Raw genomic sequence first — 14324 nt, forward strand, 5'->3', positions numbered from 1 at the left:
ATTGGGACACATCGCCCGGGTGTGTCGAGCTCGGCCCACCCGACGCCAGGCATCAGATGACCAATCCAAGAGCCCCAGGTCCCGGGGCCCAACACACCAAGGCAACTCGACGGAGCTCACGGACTTCCAGGTATACCAGTTGCCCCACCCCAACGTAGAGAAAATTTATGTAGAGGTACAGATAGAGGGGGCCCCATGCCGCATGGAGCTTGACACGGGTTCAACTCTATCCATAATCTCGGCAAGGACCTTAAGGAAACTGTGTCCTACTGGGGGTCCCAAACTCAGGCCGGCCCCATTCACCCTCCGGGACTTCCAGAAACGTAAGGTCCCCACAATGGGGGTGGGGACCTTCAGGGTGCAATACCGAGGGCAGACGCGGCAACTGGACTTGCTTGTGGTCAAGGGCCCCTACATTAGCTTACTGGGATTGGCATGGTTTGGACCACTGGGGCTAGCCGTCACCGGGGTGAACCACACAAGCTTACAAGTGGACGTGGACGCCATATGCAAGGAATTTCCGGGGGTTTTCGATGGGAAATTGGGACAGTATACGGGCCCCCCCATTGCTCTACAGCTTGACCCCGCAGTACGACCAGTCAGGCTCAAGGCCCGCCGGGTCCCATTCGCTCTGAAACCCCGTATAGACGAGGAATTGGACCGACTCGTGGAGCAAGGAATGCTGGAGCCAGTGCCTAATGCCCCCTGGGAAACCCCAATCGTCACACCCGTCAAGCCTAATGGTTCGGTCCGCATCTGCGCAGACTACAAATGTACCATAAACAAGGCCCTCACGGCCCATGCATACCCAGTGCCAGTGGTCAGCCATGTCCTTGCCACCCTGGCTGGGTCGAAAATTTTTGGCAAGCTGGACTTGGCCCAAGCATATCAACAGCTGCCAGTAGATGAGGCCACAGCAGAGGCACAGACGATTGTGACGCACAGAGGAGCGTTCAGGGTAAAGCGGCTGCAATTCGGTGTCAGCGTGGCACCAGGCATATTCCAGAATCTAATGGACTCTCTCCTTAAAGGGATTCCTGGTGTCACCCCCTTCTTCGATGATGTGTTGATTGCCGGGCCCACACCAGAGGAGTTTGAGGACCGCCTCCGCACTGTTCTGCACCGTTTCCAGACGGCGGGTCTCAAGGTGAAGCGGGAAAAATGTCTACTAGGAGTGCCTCAGGTGGACTTTCTGGGATTTATGGTGGACGCAGAAGGGGTCCACCCGACTGGGGACAAGGTACGGGCCATTTGTGATGCCCCAGCGCCCAAGAACAAGACTGAACTTCAGGCCTTCTTGGGACTATTGAACTTTTACCATTCCTTCCTTCCCCACAAGGCAGCGGTAGCGGAGCCCCTACACAGACTCCTGGACAAGCGGGCCCCTTGGGTGTGGGGCCAGCGCCAGGAGGCCGCATTCCAGGCAGTCAAGGACTTGCTGGTCTCAAACTCGGTCTTGGCACACTTCGACGAGAGGCTGCCAGTGGTGCTAGCATGCGACGCCTCACCCTATGGCATTGGCGCTGTCCTGGGACACCAACTCCCGGATGGAAGAGAGGTACCGGTGGCATACTTTTCCCAGACACTCAACGCAACCGAGCGGAACTACTCGCAAATCGACAAGGAGGGTCTGGCAATCGTGAAGGGAGTAAAAAAATTCCATGATTTCTTGTACGGGCGGCCCTTCACCGTGGTGACTGACCACAAGCCGTTGCTTGGCTTGTTTGCCCCCGAAAAGCAGACCCCCCAAGTGCTGTCTCCTCGCGTCCTCAGGTGGTCAATTTTCCTTGCCAGCTACCAGTATGCACTGATTCACCGCCCTGGGAAGGCGATGGGCCATGCAGATGCCCTCAGCAGGCTACCACTACCGGAAACAGGCCCTGACCCAGCACCTGCACAAGAGGTTATGAGCCTGGAGCTGCTTCCTGACCGCCCCATTCAGGCACAAGAAGTTGCACACCATTCCAAGAAAGATAGGGTCATCTCCCGGGTCCTGGACTGGGTGTGGAGGGGATGGCCCAGCAGCAGCCCCGGGCCAGAATTCGCTGGCTACGCAACCCGCAGACATGAACTGTCGGCCCACAAGGGGTGCCTGTTATGGGGAAGCAGGGTCGTTGTTCCCCAGCCCCTCCGCAAAAGGGTCCTCACAGCCCTACACGAGACACACCCAGGGGTAGTAAGAATGAAGGCCCTTGCCAGGAGTTATGTGTGGTGGCCGGGGATCGACGGAGAGATAGAGGCCTGGGTCAAACACTGCCAGGCCTGCCAAGAATCCCACCCAGATCCCCCAAGGGCCCCAGTCCAGTCATGGGAGTCCGCCCGAGCACCATGGTCACGCCTGCATGTGGACTTCGCTGGCCCCTTTCAGGGGAAAACATTCTTCATAGTGGTGGACTCCTACACCAAATGGCTGAAAGTCGCACTGATACCATCCACTTCTACGTCCGCAGCCATCCGGGTATTACGCAGGCTGTTTGCAACCCACGGGCTCCCTGACACTCTCGTCTCAGACAACGGGACTGCATTTACGTCAGGAGAATTCCAAACCTTCACAGCGCAGAACGCCATCCGCCACATCCGTTCGACGCCATTCCACCCTGCCACCAATGGCCAAGCAGAACGCATGGTGCGGACCACCAAGGACACCCTTCGCCGCATGACGCAAGGGGATTGGGAGTACCGCCTTGCCACATTCCTTCTAGCACAGCACAGCACCCCCAGCTCAACGACTGGCTGGAGCCCCGCTGAACTACTAATGGGTCGGCGCCTTGCAATCAGATTGGACCGCCTTCACCCCGATAGAGCTCAGGATGAGGTAGTGGTGGGGGAAGGCAGTAACCCCCGGACCTTCGAGGCCCAGGACCCAGTGTACGCAAAGAATTTTGGGGCAGGCCCTGCATGGGTACCCGCCACAGTCACCAGGGTCACTGGCCCCGTGTCGTACGAGGTGCTAACAGATGGGGGGCAATGCTGGCGCCGCCACTGTGACCAGATACGGCGACGATTCCCGGGAGAAAACCAGGAGGAGGAGGACAGGTCAGGGAACAGTGGGGCAGTGAGGCCCATAGAGCAGCAGGGGCAAGCAGGAGAGGCAGAATCAGTAAATACAGAGGGGACCCGTGAGGCCGAAAGGACACCGGAATCAGAACCACGACTGAGCGAGCCGGTTGCACCAGACCAAACAGCCCTATCACAGCCAGCATCCTTGGAACACGAGCCAGAACCTGAACCCCGGACCAGGGAACACCCCAGGCCGCAACGCACACGTAGGCCGCCGGCGTACCTCGAGGACTATGAATGCGACCTCCCGGGCAGGACTGGAACTTAGAGGGGAGGGGTGTTATGTACTGAGTTGAATAGGATCCAAACTGCAGCAGTCTGATTGGTCCTAGAACAATAGGATCCAAAAGGCAGCAGTCTGATTGGTCCTAGAACAATAGGATTCAGAATGCAGCAGTCTGATTGGTCCTAGAACAATGCAGCAGTATGATTGGTTGGCAGGAACCACCCAATCATGCTCCAGATAGAAGTGAATCCACAACCTGATTGGCTTACAGTAGAATTCCGGAATTAGCCAATCATGTGCAGCCTATTGTGTAAATAATGTATATAAAGCAGATACTTTGAGGGGACTTTCATTCATTCCTCCTCACCACTATGAGCTGAATAAAGAGCATGAAATCACTTTGCGACTCTGAGTATATTTCAGAGGGGAGTCCCCGGACCCTGATATATAGAGGGAGGGGAGTCCCCGGACCCTGATATATAGAGGGAGGGGAGTCCCCGGACCCTGATATATAGAGGGAGGGAAGTCCCCAGACCCTGATATATTGAGGGAGGGGAGTCCCCGGACCCTGATATGTAGAGGGAGGGGAGTCCCCAGACCCTGATATATAGAGGGAGGGGAGTCCCCGGACCCTGATATATAGAGGGAGGGGAGTCCCCAGACCTGATATATAGAGGGAGGGGAGTCCCCAGACCTGATATATAGAGGGAGGGTGTTATGTACTGAGTTGAATAGGATCCAAACTGCAGCAGTCTGATTGGTCCTAGAACAATAGGATCCAAAAGGCAGCAGTCTGATTGGTCCTAGAACAATAGGATTCAGAATGCAGCAGTCTGATTGGTCCTAGAACAATGCAGCAGTATGATTGGTTGGCAGGAACCACCCAATCATGCTCCAGATAGAAGTGAATCCACAACCTGATTGGCTTACAGTAGAATTCCGGAATTAGCCTATTGTGTAAATAATGTATATAAAGCAGATACTTTGAGGGGACTTTCATTCATTCCTCCTCACCACTATGAGCTGAATAAAGAGCATGAAATCACTTTGCGACTCTGAGTATATTTCAGAGGGGAGTCCCCGGACCCTGATATGTAGAGGGAGGGGAGTCCCCGGACCCTGATATATAGAGGGAGGGGAGTCCCCGGACCCTGATATATAGAGGGAGGGAAGTCCCCAGACCCTGATATATAGAGGGAGGGGAGTCCCCGGACCCTGATATATAGAGGGAGGAGAGTCCCCGGACCCTGATATATAGAGGGAGGGGAGTCCCCGGACCCTGATATATAGAGGGAGGAGAGTCCCCGGACCCTGATATGTAGAGGGAGGGGAGTCCCCAGACCCTGATATATAGAGGGAGGGGAGTCCCCGGACCCTGATATATAGAGGGAGGGGAGTCCCCGGACCCTGATATATAGAGGGAGGGGAGTCCCCGGACCCTGATATATAGAGGGAGGGGAGTCCCCGGACCCTGATATATAGAGGGAGGGGAGTCCCCGGACCCTGATATATAGAGGGAGGGGAGTCCCCGGACCCTGATATATAGAGGGAGGGAAGTCCCCGGACCCTGATATATAGAGGGAGGGGAGTCCCCGGACCCTGATATATAGAGGGAGGGGAGTCCCCGGACCCTGATATGTAGAGGGAGGGGAGTCCCCGGACCCTGATATATTGAGGGAGGGGAGTCCCCGGACCCTGATATATAGAGGGAGGGGAGTTCCCAGACCCTGATATATAGAGGGAGGGGAGTCCCCGGACCCTGATATATAGAGGGAGGGGAGTCCCCAGACCCTGATATTTAGCGGGAGGGGAGTCCCCAGACCCTGATATATTGAGGGAGGGGAGTCCCCGGACCCTGATATATAGAGGGAGTGGAGTCCCCGGACCCTGATATATAGAGGGAGGGGAATCCCCGGACCCTGATATATAGAGGGAGGAGAGTCCCCGGACCCTGATATATAGAGGGAGGGGAGTCCCCGGACCCTGATATATAGAGGGAGGGGAATCCCCGGACCCTGATATATAGAGGGAGGGGAGTCCCCGGACCCTGATATATAGAGGGAGGGGAGTCCCCGGACCCTGATATATAGAGGGAGGGGAGTCCCCGGACCCTGATATATAGAGGGAGGGGAGTCCCCGGACCCTGATATATAGAGGGAGGGGAGTCCCCGGACCCTGATATATAGAGGGAGGGAAGTCCCCAGACCCTGATATATTGAGGGAGGGGAGTCCCCGGACCCTGATATGTAGAGGGAGGGGAGTCCCCAGACCCTGATATATAGAGGGAGGGGAGTCCCCGGACCCTGATATATAGAGGGAGGGAAGTCCCCAGACCCTGATATATTGAGGGAGGGGAGTCCCCGGACCCTGATATATAGAGGGAGGGGAGTCCCCAGACCTGATATATAGAGGGAGGGGAGTCCCCGGACCCTGATATATTGAGGGAGGGGAGTCCCCGGACCCTGATATATTGAGGGAGGGGAGTCCCCGGACCCTGATATATAGAGGGAGGGGAGTCCCCAGACCCTGATATATAGAGAGAGGGGAGTCCCCAGACCCTGATATATAGAGGGAGGGGAGTCCCCAGACCCTGATATATAGAGGCAGGAGAAGTCCCCAGAACCTGATATATAGTGGGGGTGGGTGGGTGGGGTTTTCTCCAAATGGTCGTAGGACTCTGTGGGTATGGTCAACCTGCTGGCGACTGTTAACAACTGAAAAAGCAAGGGATGGTATGCAGATGACCCAAAATAGCTTTAGCGTGTGTAAAGAGACAGGAATTTAATCTCTCTATTCAGACCAGCTCTCTCCATAGTTTTCAGCTGAGTGATAAGTTGCAATTCAGCCACTTCTCTTTCAAGTCTATTTCCGAAATTATTTTTTCAGAAGACAGCTGCTTGGAGATCCTGTATTGAAACTGTTAAACAGAAGGCTGTGTTCACCTACAGCTGGCATCCCCAACCTGCAGCCCTACAACTTGGCCTACAACTCCCATGATCCCTAGCTAACAGGACCACTTGTCAGGAATGATGGGAACTGTAGTCCAAAACATCTGAGGTTGGGAATGCCTGACCTACAGCCTAAACCAATTCTGGGCTTCGGTTTTGGAACGTTTCCTTCAGAGTGCTTCATTGAACTCGCACAAGTTGCTCTCCATCAAGGTTGAAGCTCTGTTTTCCCAATCCGTGGCTTTGCACGGTGAGTATGTGTTGTGTTTTCCAAAGCTTTTCCTCAGCCTTAACGCTCCTGCCATAAATGGGAAGGGAGTGGGAGAACGGATGAATGGTGGCATTCTCATGTTTCCTCCTGTCACTCAACGCTGCTTAAAAGGGCCCCCGCATGGATGAACTATTAGTCACGATCACCAAACAGATAATTTCAGTGGCAATCAACAGCAAGCAAAGAAGGGCATCAGAACCTCACTTCGGGGTAATGTTTCATATGAAATTGGCATATAAATTCCTTAATGGGGAGGCAGCCCAACGAAAGGGCCAAGAGGATGCAGAAATAATAAAACGCAGGGCTGGAGGCAGTAATGTTTCTGAGCACCAGACGCTAGAAATTGCAGGAGGGGACAGGATTCTTGTTCTGAACTAGTTGTTGTTGTTGTTGTTGATGATGATGATGATGATTTATGGTTTCTATCCCGACCATCTGGCTGGGTTTCCCCAGCCACTCTGAGCGGCTTCCAACGGAAGGTTAGAAATACATGAAAACATCTGTCATTCACCCTAAACAGGGCTGCCTTCAGATGTCTTCTAATCGTTCTTTATTCCTTTGACATCTGACGGAAGGGTGTTCCACAGGGCAGGCACCGCTACTGAGAAGGCCCTCTGCCTGGTTCCCTGTAACTTGGCTTCTAGCAGGGAGGAAACCGCCAGAAGGGAGAGGGACCAGGGTGGAGACGCTCCTTCAGGCCTACTGGGCCGAGGCCATTTAGGGCTTTCAAGGTCAACACCGACACTTTGAATTGGGCCCAGAAACGTTCTGAGAGCCAACGTAGGTCTTTCAGGACCGGTGTTACATGGTCTTGGTCAGACTTTATTTTACAGAAAGGTTTAACCTTGTTGGCATCTTCTTCGTATTGACATGCAGAGGAAGGTTTCCTTTTGGGAAGCATTGAATCCTTTTTACAGAAAGGTTCAGCCTCACTGGCATCCTCTTAACACACTTTGAATTGGGCTCGGAAACTTCCTGGGAGCCAACGCAGGTCTTTCAAGACCGGTGTTATGTGGTCTCGGTGGTCCCAGTCCCCAGTCTGGCTGCCGCATTCTGGATTAGTTGTAGCTTCCGGTCACCTTCCAAGGCAGCCCCACGTAGAGTGCATTGCAGTGGTCCAAGTGGGAGATAACCAGAGCATGCGCCACTCTGGCAAGACAGTCAGTGGGAAGGGTCTCATCCTGCATCCCAGATGGACCTGCCCTGGACACAGAATGGACCTGTACCTCCATGGATCCAAAATGACCCTCAGGCTCCACACCTGGTCCTTCAGGGGCACAGTTGCCCCATTCAGGACCAGGGAGTCACCCCCCCACACACCTACAACAGGACTTCTGTCTTGTCCGGATCCAACCTCAACCTGATAGTCATGACCCGTCCTCCAACCACATCTAGGCACTTGCACTCGACCTTCACCGCCTTCCCTGGTTCCGATTTGAACGAGAGTCAGAGGTTTCCCCCCAAAACCCCTCCCCAAAACAACAACTCTGGGGAGCCCCACTACCCACCCACCCCAAAAAAGCTCAACAACTCTGGGCACTTTGTGTTAACACTTTGCTATAAATAAAGGGGTTTGGGGCTGCGTTTTGGGCACTTGGTCGCGAAAAGATTTGCCACCACTGGTCTAGGCCACCTTCGGCCCTCCAGATGTTTTGGCCTACAACTCCCATGATCCCTATCTAGAAGGACCAGTGGTCAGGGATGATGGGAACTGTAGTCCAAAACATCTGGAGGGCTGAAGATTGCCTATGCCTGTTCTAGGGCGAAAGTTGTCGCTTTTTTCCAAACATGCTTTGCCGCGAAGTGGCCAAAACCTTCCCATTTTGTGTCCCTACATCTCCAACATTTCCAAATAAAGCTTTCTCCCTGTGGCTTCTTCTCTAATGACTAATACACTGGAAACCTCTTCCAAGGCTTATACTTCATTCTCGTTTGAAACAGCGAGCCAAGTCTCCATTTGTCTCTGTTTTATTACACTTGCCAGGAACTGATATACAACACCAGGCTTCCTCAACTTCAGCCCTCCTGCTGTTTTGAAACTATAATTCCCAGCATCCCTGACCACTGGTCCTGCTAACTAGGAATGATGGGAGTTGCAGCCCAAAAACATCTGGAGACCCAAGGTTGAGGAAGCCTGCACAACATTATCAAACCTATAGTTATGTAAATCCAACTAGCATGCCCAAAAGATTCTTCTGCAGAAGGAAACTAGATTGATTTTCCTGCTTGATTCTTTGCATCCCTCAGGTTTAAATACAGAAATAGATTATTGTTTTTTATGAGTCATCATTAATATCTTGACATACAATGGATAACCTTAAAAATCTATGTTGAATCTGGTGGTTTCAAAGGGGTCACTTTAAGACAGGCACCCCCAACCTTTGGCCCTCTTGATGTTTTGGACTACAATTCCCATCATCCCTGACCACTGGTCCTGTTAGCTAGGGATCATGGGAGTTGTAGGCCAAAACATCTGGAGGGCCGCAGGTTGGGGATGCCTGTTTTAAGAGATTAAAAAACTTTGCTGTAGATTGCTGCCACCTGTAACAAGAATTAACACTGTGTCTCTCTAGAAAAGTAAACATAGGATTACTGTTTGTTTACTGTGGGATCCGCCATGTCACTTGTCCCACGTCTCTGATACACAAAATATGGTATGGAGATCCATGCGTGTTATGTTTTATTTCTTAATTTGTTTTAAAAAACCTACAGGCAACCCTGTTTAGGGAAGCTTTTAATGTCTGGTGCACTACTGCATTTTAATATTTTGTTGGAAGCCGCCCAGAGTGGTGGGTAGAAATAATTTATTATTATTATTATTATTATTATTATTATTATTATTATTATTATGTATTATTTAAAGTATGCATGGCTGACGAAGCCTGACAAGGCGAAACAAGGTGTTATTCCGTGAATCCTTGTCTTAAGTTCTTTTGTGTGATACCTGCATACAGCAACTATATTTTGCAAAGGCATATGTTAAGATCTTTTGTATCTTTTGCCTTATACCTGCATACAATAACTATACTTTGCAAAGGTGTACGTGGAACCTTACAAATAAAAAGTTCATTTTCTGCGAGTACCGCTTCTTAAAGTTGTCGCATCTGACACTTGTATTCGTAAAGACGTACTGTATGTGGAACACAAAAAAAGCTTCTATTTGGACATTACGTATGTAAGAAAGGATCTATTTGTATTTCCTGTTCAGAATGGTGGTTTTTAATTGCTTCTACTTAATTTGATAATGTGAATAGAGGTATGTTTATATGATGTATAAAGAATTCATATAGTTAAACACAGTCAGGAACTGATAAAAGGTAAAGGTACCCCTGCCCGTACGGGCCAGTCTTGACAGACTCTAGGGTTGTGCGCTCATCTCACTCTAGAGGCCGGGAGCCAGCGCTGTCCGCAGACACTTCCGGGTCACGTGGCCAGCGTGACAAGCTGCATCTGGCGAGCCAGCGCAGCACACGGAAACGCTGTTTACCTTCCCGCTGGTAAGCGGTCCCTATTTATCTACTTGCACCCGGGGGTGCTTTCGAACTGCTAGGTTGGCAGGCGCTGGGACCGAACGACGGGAGCGCACCCCGCCGCGGGGATTCGAACCGCCGACCATGCGATTGGCAAGTCCTAGGCGCTGAGGTTTTACCCACAGCGCCACCCGCGTCCCATCAGGAACTGATACACACCCATGAAAATTAGTTTTATTTCCCATTGGGCAGCGGCCGCAGACACATTGCAGGCTCAGGATTCTCTCCCAGCCGATGTGAAGCAATGTGGCCTTTTCTGAAAGTGAGCCTCCATGATTTTACTAGCGCTCCTTGCCTCAATTTTCCTTGGTGCCTTGTCTCCTTGCCTTAGTCCCCCGCCTGGTTTCTGATACACTTTCCAACATAGCCCCAAAGCAGTTGCTTTTGCAATACCACCAACTGCCCCAAACAGAGGGTCGTGATGAGGGTCAAGCTGAAGGGTGCAAGGAATCTCCCACCTTTAAGCCTGAAAGGTGGGAGTGAGGGGGTTAAATTGGTAACGATGAAATGGGCACACGGTGTAGGGCAGCGGCTGAAGGAGCAAAAAGGGTTTTCTTGTGTGTGTGTTTCTTGTGGCTGATTAGCTGCTCTCCCTGTGCAAAGGTCAGAGTTTGATCCATCTTTTAGATTTAGGGGAGCTAGTCTTAAACGTTTGTTGGGGGAGACCTAGGTTTTTTTGGGGGGATTTATTTGTCCTGTCTTCACGCTTTTTATGATGGAGGACCGCTGTAGTCAGCCCCAACGACACGTTCTCAAGATGGAGGGTGAGGGAACAGCTGCAGTCGCCTGTGGTTCCTGCGCAATGTTTGCCATCTTGCCAAAGGTTGCAGGCAGCTTTACCTGCAGCAATTGCATGTTGATTGCCCTCTTAAAAGACAAAGTCCAGCAACTGGAGGAACGTGTAGCTACGCTCCAAAGAATTAGAGAGCTGGAGCTCTTCTTGGAAGCAACAGAGCACACCATCTCCACCAAGGAGGAGACAGGGGACTCCCCTGAGAAGGAGGCTAGTTCACCAACACAGGAGCCAGATATATGGAGAAACGTGACTCAAAGAAGTAGGAGGCCCAGGGTTCGCTCTGATTGTTTAGAAATACACAATCGCTTTGAGGTCCTCTCCCCTAGCATGGAAGACGAAGAGCAGACTCCATTTGAGGATCTCTCCCTCATTACAGTCGATCAGGTATATGAAGACGAGCAGCAAAGTCAGCCCTCAGGGAATGTGCAGGCGACCTTGGAACGGACAGCTCACGGAAGAACCCCGACCAGACCTAAGAGGAGGCGTGTAGTGGTGATAGGGGATTCCCTACTGAGGGGAACAGAAGCAGTTATCTGTGGGCCTGACAAGATGTCTCGGGAAGTGTGCTGTCTCCCCGGGGCTAAGATCCAAGATGTAACTGAACGACTGCAAGGAATCATAAAACCCACTGACAAATACCCCTTCCTCTTGGTTCATGTGGGAACCAATGACACTGCAAACAATAGCCTCCAGAAGATCAAAAGAGATTACGAGGCTCTGGGCAGGAAATTGAAGCAATTAAATGCACAAATTGTCATCTCATCTGTCCTCCCAGTTGAACGACGTGGCCCAGGGAGAGAGGGAAAAATAGTGGAAGTGAACAACTGGCTTCGCAAATGGTGTAAACAGGAACGGTTTGGATTCTTAGATCACGGAATGCAGTTTCTTGAAGATGGACTTCTGGCAAGCGATGGGCTGCACCTCACAACGGTTGGGAGGAATGTTTTTGCAAAAAATCTCAGAAACCTCATCAGGAGGGCTTTAAACTGACTAATGTGGGGGAGGGAGACAGTGGTCCTGAAGGTAGGAGTCTATCAATTGATGAAGATGATCATCCAAATGTCATAGACCGAATGGAGCAAACAGCACGCAGACCTAGTGGTGGGAGGAAAAATTCCTTAAATAAGAGACACGGGGGAATGATTAATGGACTTCAATGTCTGTACACTAATGCGCAAAGCATGGGAAATAAACAAGATGAGCTTGAGCTCTTGGTGCAGCAAACTAAATATGACATAATAGGAATCACTGAAACCTGGTGGGATAAGTCCCACGATTGGAATGTAATAATGGAGGGATACAATCTATTTCAGAGAAACAGACCAGACAAGAAAGGAGGAGGAGTGGCGTTATATGTCAGGGATGTGTATACCTGTGAAGAGATCCAAGATTTAGAACCTCAAAGCCAAAGTGAGAGCATTTGGGTCAAAATTAAGGGAGAGAAGAATAACAGTGACCTCATTGTGGGAGTTTACTATAGATCCCCAAGCCAAACGGAGGACATAGATGATGCCTTCCTGGAACAGATGGCCAAGCATGCAAAAGGAAGGGAGATAGTAGTAATGGGGGACTTCAATTACCCGGATATTTGTTGGATGTCAAACTCAGCCAAGAGCATAAGGTCAAACAGATTCCTCACTGGCCTTGCAGACAACTTCATTGTCCAGAAAGTGGGAGAAGCAACAAGAGGAACAGCCATTTTAGATCTGGTCCTAACCAATGTTGATGACCTGGTTAGTGGGGTAGAAGTGGAAGGATCATTAGGCGCGAGTGATCATGCTCTTCTGAAGTTTACTATACAGCGGAAAGGAGCAGCCAAGCATACTAGGACACAATTTCTCGACTTTAAGAAAGCCGACTTCATAAAACTTAGGGAAATGCTGGGTGAGATCCCATGGACAGTAATACTAAAAGGAAAGGGAGTTCATGATGGCTGGGAGTTTGTTAAGAGGGAGATAGTAAAAGCACAACTTCAGGCAATACCAATGAGACGGAAACATGGAAGGTACCTAAAGAAGCCAGGGTGGCTATCTAAAGAACTTTTAACTGAGTTAAGATTAAAAAAGGATGTGTACAAAAAATGGAAAAGGGGGGAAACCACCAAAGAGGAATTCAAACAAATAGCCAGCACGTGTAGACACAAAGTCAGAAAAGCTAAAGCACAGAATGAACTCAGGCTTGCTAGAGAGGTTAAAAGCAACAAAAAAGGCTTTTATGGGTATGTTCGTAGCAAAAGGAAGAACAAAGAAACAGTGGGGTCACTCAGAGGAGAAGATGGTGAAATGCAAACAGGGGACACAGAAAGGGCTGAACTCCTCAATGCCTTCTTTGCCTCAGTCTTCTCCGATAAAGAAAACAATGCCCGACCTGAAGAATTTGGAGCAAATGATTCAGCAGAGGAAACACAGCCCAGAATAACTAAGGAGATAGTACAAGAATACTTGGCTAGTCTAGATGTATTCAAGTCTCCAGGGCCAGATGAACTGCATCCAAGTGTATTAAAAGAACTGGCAGATGTGATTTCAGAACCACTGGCAGTCATCTTTGAGAATTCCTGGAGAACAGGCGAAGTCCCGGCAGACTGGAGGAGGGCAAATGTTGTCCCTATTTTCAAAAAGGGGAAAAGAGAGGACCCAAATAATTACCGCCCAGTCAGTCTGACATCAATACCAGGGAAGATTCTGGAGCAGATCATTAAGCAAACAGTCTGTGAGCACCTAGAAAGGAATGCTGTGATCACCAATAGTCAGCATGGATTTCTGAAAAATAAGTCATGTCATTCGAACCTGATCTCGTTTTTTGACAGAATTACAAGCCTGGTAGATGAAGGGAACGCAGTGGATGTAGCCTACCTTGATTTCAGCAAGGCATTTGACAAGGTGCCCCATGATATTCTTGTAAAGAAGCTGGTAAAATGCGGTCTTGACTATGCTACCACTCAGTGGATTTGTAACTGGCTGACTGACCGAACCCAAAGGGTGCTCATCAATGGTTCCTCTTCATCCTGGAGAAGAGTGACTAGTGGGGTGCCACAGGGTTCTGTCTTGGGCCCTGTCTTATTCAACATCTTTATCAACGACTTGGATGATGGACTCAAGGGCATCCTGATCAAATTTGCAGATGACACCAAACTGGGAGGGGTGGCTAACACCCCAGAGGACAGGATCACACTTCAAAATGACCTTGACAGATTAGAGAACTGGGCCAAAACAAACAAGATGAATTTTAACAGGGAGAAATGTAAAGTATTGCACTTGGGCAAAAAAAATGAGAGGCACAAATACAAGATGGGTGACACCTGGCTTGAGAGCAGTACATGTGAAAAGGATCTAGGAGTCTTGGTTGACCACAAACTTGACATGAGCCAACAGTGTGACGCGGCAGCTAAAAAAGCCAATGCAATTCTGGGCTGCATCAATAGGAGTATAGCATCTAGATCAAGGGAAGTAATAGTGCCACTGTATTCTGCTCTGGTCAGACCTCACCTGGAGTA

General features: G+C 50.4%; 1 protein-coding gene across 3 annotated transcripts in view; it reads right to left on the reverse strand.

Moving 5' to 3' along the window:
• FHL1 (four and a half LIM domains 1) overlaps nt 1–14324 on the reverse strand; it is a 66274-nt gene that overhangs the window by 36150 nt on the left and 15800 nt on the right. The window lies entirely within an intron of this gene.

Source organism: Podarcis filfolensis (assembly GCF_964270895.1).
Source record: "Podarcis filfolensis genome assembly, chromosome: Z".
Taxonomy (NCBI): domain Eukaryota; kingdom Metazoa; phylum Chordata; class Lepidosauria; order Squamata; family Lacertidae; genus Podarcis; species Podarcis filfolensis.